We start from the raw sequence: 9,045 nt of genomic DNA on the forward strand, positions 1-9,045 counted from the left end.
ATCATCTCCCTCCACTTCCCGGGTGGGGAGACCAAGGCCCACAGAGGGGCAGGGGCTTGCTCAGGGACCACAGAGGAGGGGCCTCCCTCCCTCCCAGTCAGAGTCCCTGTCCCCACTGCTGTCACCCCACCCTTAGCCCCACCACTGACCAGGGGCATGTCCTCTGGGCTCTCGGTAGGTGCCCAGGCCCCCAGCAAGCTGAACCGCGGAGGGAGAGGAACAGGGAGGCTCAGGGGGCCTGACCAAGTGGCTCCTGCCTGACCCAGCCCCAGGGAGGCTCTTCCCCAGGCCGGGCCCAGGGCCATGGCAGAGACCTCATCTCCCTGCGACCCTCAGATGTCCCCCTGCACACAACTCTTCCTTCATTCGCTCAGGAAGGGGACCCTCTGAGTGTCATCTCTGACCGACAGGACACCAGTTGGTGACATCTGCTTCCTCTTTTATGTGTAAACTTCAGTCAGGAAGGGTCTATGGCATCCCTCAGGTCCCCAGAAACTTCTCATCACCATTGGAGCCACATGTCCTTACCCACTGGGCACCGAGTGTGAATCCCACCAGGATTGATTAGCAGTGACCGCAATAGGGACAGAGTGGGGAGTCACAGAGAGCACACTTATTTGTCCCAGGTTCGCATTTTGGACCCCCGGCGGGGAAGCCCTTGTGTCCCCATGGCCCGTGGGATCCCGCAGTGCCCATCCCTGGTGCAGGCAGGGTGCCCGCCCCTGGGAGGTGCAGTGAAGACACAAGGAGGGTGAGGACCTGGCTTCCTGAGGGTGGACTCGGCTGGTTTAGGAAGAAAGAACGCCCACCCACCCCATCCACCACCAGCCTGGAGGAACATGAGCGCCGGCTGATGGACCAGCACAGATCAGGGACCTGCTGATTCTCCAGCTCCTCAGCGTCCTGGGACAGTCCAGCCATCACCACTGTATCCCATGACCTGGTTTCCTGTCCCCAGACTGCCACCACCTGCCCACAGACCACCCACATCCCTCTTCCCCTCAATCAGGACAAGGCAGACGGATTTTTCAGAGAACTGTAGGTGACAAACTAACCGAACCACGTCGTGCCTGTCCCACTCACCTCTCCCCTTACCTCCTTCCAGCTCTCCAGCCTCCATGTTACTTCCATGAGCACATTACAGCTCATCCTCTGGTCTGTGGAGCACAGCTTCTTCAATTTTGGGGAGCTCTTCCTGAGGGGTGGGAAAGAAGGAGAAAAATACTTGGGAATAATGTGGAAGGGCTTGAAGGTAAATCCTTTTTATTTGCAAACCATGAACATCCAAATGACCAGGATGAGGGTTGTCCCTGGTTCTCTGAGCCCTGAGGTCTCATGGGACAGAAGAGGGGCCTCTCCTGTTGTCATCTGGGGTCTCCATTCGCATTTCTACTCAGCAGATCTGTTTGGACCAATGTTTGTTTCAGTTTGACATAGGGTTCTCTTGCTGCAAAGGAAACACAAAAATCTCCAATTTGGATTGACCTAGGGTCTCACATTTAACAAAACTGACTCCTGAAGCAGAAATGCTGACCTAAGGTCCCAGGGAGAATCAGAGACTCCGCCAACCACGTCAGTCTCTGTCCCCAGGGTCTGCTACCTCCTAGGAGGTCCCAGCTCACTGAGGGGCACTGCCAGCCATGTGAGGGATCCCTGGTCTACCCTGGTGCTCTGATGGGGAGAGGCCTACCCGCCAGGGCACATGTCCCCATGTCTTTTTCAGACAGTGAACTGAGGGGCTCTGCAGAGCAAATATGATGGTGTGCACTGAGGAGAAGTTCCCCAGGGCGTGGTACTCCTGGGGAAAGAAGAGAATGAACTGGGGGTGGGGGTGGGGGAGTTGGAGCCCTGCTTCCTGTGCCTTCTGTGCTTTCATTGACTCCACCTGTTCTGGATGAGCCAATGAGCCCTTAGCAGGCACACCTGTGACCCAGTGAGTAACACTCCCAGGGAGGAGAATTTTAGCTCAACCCAAGGGAGGAGCCAGGCTAAAGTGAGCCTCCTACCACTGGAACCAGGAGTCAAGATCAGCATGACCCTGGCAGGAGGGCCCTAGGGACTGTGCAGGCTCAGACCCAGACTTGAATCCTGAGAGCTGAGGAAGTAGAGGGCCAGTTCCCACGACTCCAGAGGATCCCTGGGTCCTCCCATGACACACCCTGGCCACCTGGGTCCAGACTCCACCACCCTGGTCCTGTCCTGCGCCGTCATGCTCGGGTCCCTGAGTAGGTGGTGGTGATGCAGTTGGCCACACTGTTGAAGTGGCATGGATGGTGGGTGCCAGGTACTACTGCCCCTTTGGTTCCCTGAGACCAGATGGAGCCCAGGCAGTGGAAGGGCACCGCTTTCTTGAACAACTTTGGGGAGGAAAAGGAGTGTCACCCCTTCCACATGCCAGCGCAGCATCCGCAGCCCCCCACAGTCCCAGGCAGGTCACTGATGAGAACTGGAGCTCAGGAAGCTGATGATGATGTGGCCTGAGCTTTGCGGGAGTCCCTAATTTTTGTTTGTTTGTTTTTGTTTTTCAGTCCACTGAGGACACCCAGCACAGGATGACACAGGACCCATTACTGGCTTGGAAGGGACAGTGGCATTTGCACCAGCCCAGCCTCACTTCCTCTAAGAACTAGGTGGCCACTCATGCCTGCCCATCCACAGTGGCGTCTCCCTCCCATTCTGGTCACCCCTCTGGTCTGACTCCCCGTTGAGATGGACAATCCCCCGCAGGAGCTACAACCAGGGGCTTTGTTTGTTTGTCTCCCATGTAGACAAGTACACATCAAGTGCCTAATAAGTGCTCAGGCTCGTGAGGCCTCCTGGGCAAATGGGTGAGCGACCCAAAGACCTGGCAGCCCCCAGGCAGCTGCCCCCTCATCCGAAGCAGGTCAGGTCCCGCCCCCTTTCTGTCTGTCCCACCTCAGTGGTCTGCACAGCCTCTCTGCCCAGCAGATGCTCTGAGTGTCCAGCTCTGCTGTCCATGTGTGGACGCCGAAGGCTTGGGGGTTAAGGAAGTTGCCCAGGTGACACAGTAAGTAAGTAGGGGATGGGATTTGGCCAAGATCACGGATTCTGGATCAGGGAATGCAGGTCTGAGGCAGCTGGTGACAGAGGGAAGACCCATGACCCAGTCCATGACCCCTCCCCAGACAGCCTTCCCAGACTGCAGTCCCCTCACCTTCTAGCTCTGCACCAATGGGTTCTAGATGATTCAGCTGACCTACAGCAGGTGGGCATGGCCCTTCAATTCTAAGCCAGGCAAGATGACCCACAGGTACTTCAGGTTCAGCTTCCAATGGGGAAAGTGCAGGGGCTGTCCGACATCCTGCACCTGGTGTGGCCAGGTTCCCCCCACAGAAGACATGGCATTGGGGGAGGCAGTTGGACAGACCTGGATTTTCCTTCCACACTGCCCTCCCACAGCACACTTGTTTGGGTCTGGGCCACTATGCCAACCCCGTCCCGTCCAGTGGACATCCCCACACCACCCCCAATCCTGGTGTGACTGTCCTGGCAGTGGCAGACCTGGTCATCCAGCAGTTAAACACAGACTGTGTGAGTCTTGTCTTCCCACTGACACTATTGTCCTGAAGGATCTGGGCACAGCTCACCCCGGCCCTCCGTGCACCTGGACATCAGGACTAAGGATTGAGGCAGATTTGTGAGCAGGTGCTCCCATACCTCCTGATCTCGGCCAGGTGGTGGTCAGGAGGGGTGGGCGTGGACAGGGGCAGGCAGGTGCACATGAGACTTTGCTGGGGGTTGGTTTCTAGGAACCAACTCAGCCCAGCCTCCCCTCTAGTTCTGAGGGCCTGGGACCCCAACAACTGTTCTCTTTGACTCCTGTCCTACTGGAGTCAGGAGCCTCCAAACCTCAGCCCTCCTATGAGAATCAAAACATGTGAGATCCAGGATTCTGTCAGGCCCTCCCCACCCACAGCCCTATACTTTCACTGTCCAGTTCTGTAAAGATAGGAGGAAGAAATATGTGAGGACTGATACTGTCGCCTCCCATGTAGCTAGTGGTGGGGTGAGTGGAGGTCCATTTTCCTTTGTAGTTGGGACTGTGTTATACTCTGGTGGGAAATCCCTGGCTGGGCCTCAGGGAGTCCCAGATTTGAGTCCAAGTTCTGGACCACCCAGGTCATCTCGGGGTCTTGGGAGGGTACAGAGCCCTCTTCATCTACTCTTACCTCATACCGCGTCTGGTCCTTGATGACCTGGTGCACCTGCCCCCTGTCCAGGGACGTGGAGAAGTTGTACTGTCTACCAGCTCCTCCCCCGTCTTCTGGTTACTATGGAATTCTCACAAACTCTTCAAGGAAATTGAATGGAGACAACCCGTCACACTTATTTTCTGAAGCAAGCACTACTCTGACTCCAAAACTACCAAGTTATCACAGAAAAAACCTAACGCACCTATTTCTTTTGTGAATATGAATGCAAAAATCCTCAACAAATACTACCAAACATGATCCAGCAAAATATACGAAGAATTATACACTGTGACCAAGTGGGATTTTTCCAGAGTTAACATTTCAAAATCCATTAATGTAATAAATGAGATCAGTAAAGAGCAAAAATGGCAAGATCCTCTCAACAGACTCAAAGAAAATAATTTTCAAAATCCAACACCTTTTCATGATTAAAACACTCAGCATACCCAGAATAGGAGGAAATTTCCAAACCTCAGTGTGAGCATCTGTAGAAAACCCACAGCTAATATTATATTTAATGGCGAAACACTGAATACTTTTCCCTAAAGACAAGGAATAAAGGATGTCTACTCTTGGCACTGTATTCAACAGTTTGCTGGAGATTTTAGCCAAGAAAAGAAACAAAATGCATGTAGGTTAGTTAGAAAGATGCAAAACTATCTTTACTTCCAGATGAGGTATCTTGTATACAGAACACTCTAAGGAATCCACTAAAAAAAAAAAGGAAAAGAAAACTATTGTAAACAATAATTGAATTCAGAAGGTTGTAGGATTCAAGATTAATATAAAAATCAAGTGTATTTCTATACACTTTCAATAAACAATCTGATAATGAAATTAAGAAAAGAAATGCATTTACAATAGAATCAAAAGGAATAAATACTTAAGTAAATTTAACAAAAAAGGTACAAAACCAATATTCTGAAAACTACAAAACATGGTGAAAAGAAATTAATAAATGTACAAATAAATGGGAACATCCCAATATCATGGATCAGAAGACTTAACGTTGTTGAAATGCCACAACTCCACAAAATGTTCTAGACATTGAGCACAATACCTATCATGATCCCAGCTGTAATCTTTACAGAAATTGGCAAGCTGTTTCATAAATTTATATGGAATTACAAATGAAGCAGAAATACCAAACTGTTCTTGAAAAAGAGAATAGAGTAGTAGGACTAAAATTCCTTGATTCAAAACATTGTACAAACCAAATGTAATCAAGATGGTGTGGTACCAATACACAAATAGACAGATTTATGGAAGATATTCAGATTTGAGAAATAACCCCCTACAGCTACGGTCAGCTGATATTTGAAAAAGGTACGAAGAATGGGGAAAGAATAAACTGGTTCTGGGTCAACTACAACGAAGTTAGTTAAAATACAGGAAAAAAAATCCTGACCTTGGATTTGGCAAAATATTGTTAGGTATGACACAAAAAGTAATAATGGACAAAACAGGTAATTTAGACTATCAAAATAAATACTTTTGTGCTTCAAAGGACACCATCCAGAAAGTGAAAACACCCATTAAAACCCTTGTGCACTATTTGCTGGGAACATAAAATTGTGTTGCTGGTATGGAAAACAGCATGGTGGTTCATCAAAATATTAAGAACTGAGTTACCATCTGATTTAGCAATTCTACTTCTGGGTAAATACCCCAAAGAACTGAAAACCAGGACTCAAACATATATGTCTACTCGTGTTTATATTAACATTCACAATAGCCAAAAGGTGGAAGTAACCCAAGTGTTCATCAACAAATGAGTGGATCAAAAAAAATTGGCACATCCATACAACAGAATATTATTCAGCTTTAAAAAGAAAGCAAATCCTCGGGCCGGCCGAGTGGCGAGATGGTTAAGAACCGGCTTGGGACGCCAGAGGGCCCCGGTTCGGATCCCACATATGAGGGCCAGTGACACTGCCCTCCACAGCTAAGATGCTGAACAACAGCTCAACCTGGAGCTGGGCTGCCCTGAGTCACAGGCGACGGCAGGTGGGTTGCCATGGGCTACCAGGTGTAGCCAGCAGCCAGCGTGAGTGGCCGTCCAGAAGCCGGCGACTGATCTGCCTCGCCCGGGAAGAGCGCAATGATGGTGCCAACTTGGGCCAGTGAAGCAACTTCCTCCACAACTAGACTGAAGAACAAAAATGACAGCAACTTGTCTGTTCCCACCCCCCCAATTCCCCAATAAAAATCTTAAAAAAAAAAAAAAGGAAAGCAAATCCTTAACACATGCTACAACATGGAAGAACAAAGAACACTGTGCTAAGTGAAATCAGCCTGTCAAAAAGGCCAAACACTGTATAATTTCATTGTATGGGGACCTAGAATAGTCAAATTCATAGAGACAAAAAGTAGGACGGTTGTTACCAGGAAATGGGATGAAGGGAGATTGAGGAGCTGGTGTCTAATGGGTTCAGAGTTTCAGATTTGCAGGATGAAAGTAGTCCTAGAGATTGGTTTTACAATGTCAATATCCTTTTCCCGGCTGAACGACGCATTTTAAAAATACTGAAAATGTAAATTTTATGGTATACACATGTTACCACAATTTAAAGTAAAAATTTTAAAGCAAGAGAGTGAAAAAACAACCCACAACATGGAATAATTTTGCAAATACGAGGTGTGATCAAACAATATGGTGAATGTTTAAATAAAAAAATTACAGTAAAAGACACATTGCCATTAATCCCCCCAAAATACATCCCCTCGCTTTGAACACATTTATCCTATAGGGATATCTATACAGATAGAAAGTAAATTAATAAGAGGTTGTATAGGCCTGGGGATTGGAGGAGGAAGATGGAAGATTGGGAGTTACAGCAAAAGGGTAGAGGTGTTTTTTAAATTTTTTTTTTGAGGGGAGGATAATATTAAAATGTAGACAGTGGTGATGATTGCACATATACATCTATGTGAATATACTAAAAAACTGTTAATTGTACACTTCAACGAGGTGCAGTGCATAGTAAGTATGTGGATAATATCTCAATAAAAGTTATTCAAATAAATAAATAAATAAATAAATAAATAAATAAATAAATAAATAAATAAATGCATTAAGAGTTTTGCAATGCAGAAGTTCTGCAATCCAGGGACTGGCCGAGTGGCTCAGTTGGTTAAGAGTACTAGCTGTGAGCAATAGGGTCGCTGGTTTGATTCCCACAAGGGCCAGTGGACTGCGCCCGAGCTGAGCTGCCATGAGCTGCCAACAGGTGTCAGGATGGCTCAGCTGCTGAGAGCACATGCTCCTAACAACAATGTTGTGGGTTCAACTCCCACAAGTAAGATCGTACACAGCACCCTGAGCTGTGCTGGCACCTACAGGCAGCCGGATGGTGACTAGACTTGGAACTGAGCTAGCTGTGCCCTCCACAACTAAGATTGAAGGGCAAGAACTTAGCTGTTCCCCTTCCCCAATTCCCCAATTAAAAAAAAAAAGTTCTGTAATCCAATCTCTCAGGGATATTAGTTTACGTAAATTAACCCATTTGCGTGTGTGGTGAGATCACTTAATTCACTGTCTTAGGGAATTTCAAGTATATTGCACAGTATACATATATCAAATCATCATGTTATAATCTTTAAATATAGATGATTTTATTAGTCAATTATACTTCAATAAAGCTGGGGAGAAGTTTCCAGGTGCATCCAAAATTTATAGAACCATTTATTGTTTTTCTTACATTATTAAAAGCAAGAATCAATTGTCTTATGGATATTTTAGTCATTTGCATTTCAAAGTTCACTAGGGACTGATGCAACAAGTGAACTAAATTTCTTTCCAGTGTAAAATGTAAACCTGAGAAAGTAATGAATACATCTCACACCCTATAATTAGACAGAGAAGAATCCCTGAGCCCAGGCTGGGGATGCTGGGGTTCCAACTTCCAAACAGAGACAAGTGTTCTGGGATTCTTCCTCTTAGGACCAAATGAGTTGGGGTGCAGAAGGGATGTGTGGAAGGCTTAATGCTTGCAAGGATCAAAGATTAAAATAGAGCCAGAATCTATTAAAGATGGTATGATCACATTGCAATGTCTGTGTTTCCAAACAAGAGTCACAGTTCCATGAATTGACTCACAGCTTTACCGCCAAACTCTTGTCCCTAGAGGCCATAAGACCCTCCTGTTTCAATGTGGCCAGCCTGGGGTACCTTCTTGTCTATACTTACATGCTCCGTCTGGAAACTAAATCAGGAATTCCCTGTGCATATTTGTGCCCTGGCTTTCACAAAGAGCTGGGAGGAAACACAGACAGCCCCAGGACTAGAAAAAATTCCGTTTATGCAAATATACCAGGTTGGGTCTGGTACTGTTCACAGGCAGAAGCGGTTTCAGCAGAGCCAGAAGTCTCCCACCAGCTGTCACTCAGGCATGAGGAGGCGAGGCCTTAGGAACTGTCCAATCAAGGGCGCCGCTGGACCAGGTGGGTGGGGCTATGCTCCGCACAGGCGTGGACGTTTCAACTCGCTCTTTCAGGGTCCTGTGTCGGGAGCCCTTAATGGTCCCTGCTGGCTCTGTCACAACCTCTGTCGCGCTGTGATCTACACTGGTCGTGGGAATCGTAGTAGGGACTCAGGGAGACCCCGGAAACCCAGAAATGGTGAGTGTTCTGCTCTAGGGTGAGGAAACAGGGATGAGGGGCTGATTGGAACCGGCCATGGCGGAACTCGGGCCTCCCCGCTGTCAAGTCGGAGTCCGCCACCGGATTGCGCCTCCGCCGGGGGCGCCGCTCGGACTTCTGTCCCCTCCTGTACGCGGCGTGGGGGCTGGACCGGCAACCGGGCCCCGGTGTCCTGTCCCGTCACTTGCTG

The sequence above is a fragment of the Hipposideros armiger genome, unplaced genomic scaffold, assembly GCF_001890085.2.
Source record: "Hipposideros armiger isolate ML-2016 unplaced genomic scaffold, ASM189008v1 scaffold_298, whole genome shotgun sequence".
Classification (NCBI taxonomy): domain Eukaryota; kingdom Metazoa; phylum Chordata; class Mammalia; order Chiroptera; family Hipposideridae; genus Hipposideros; species Hipposideros armiger.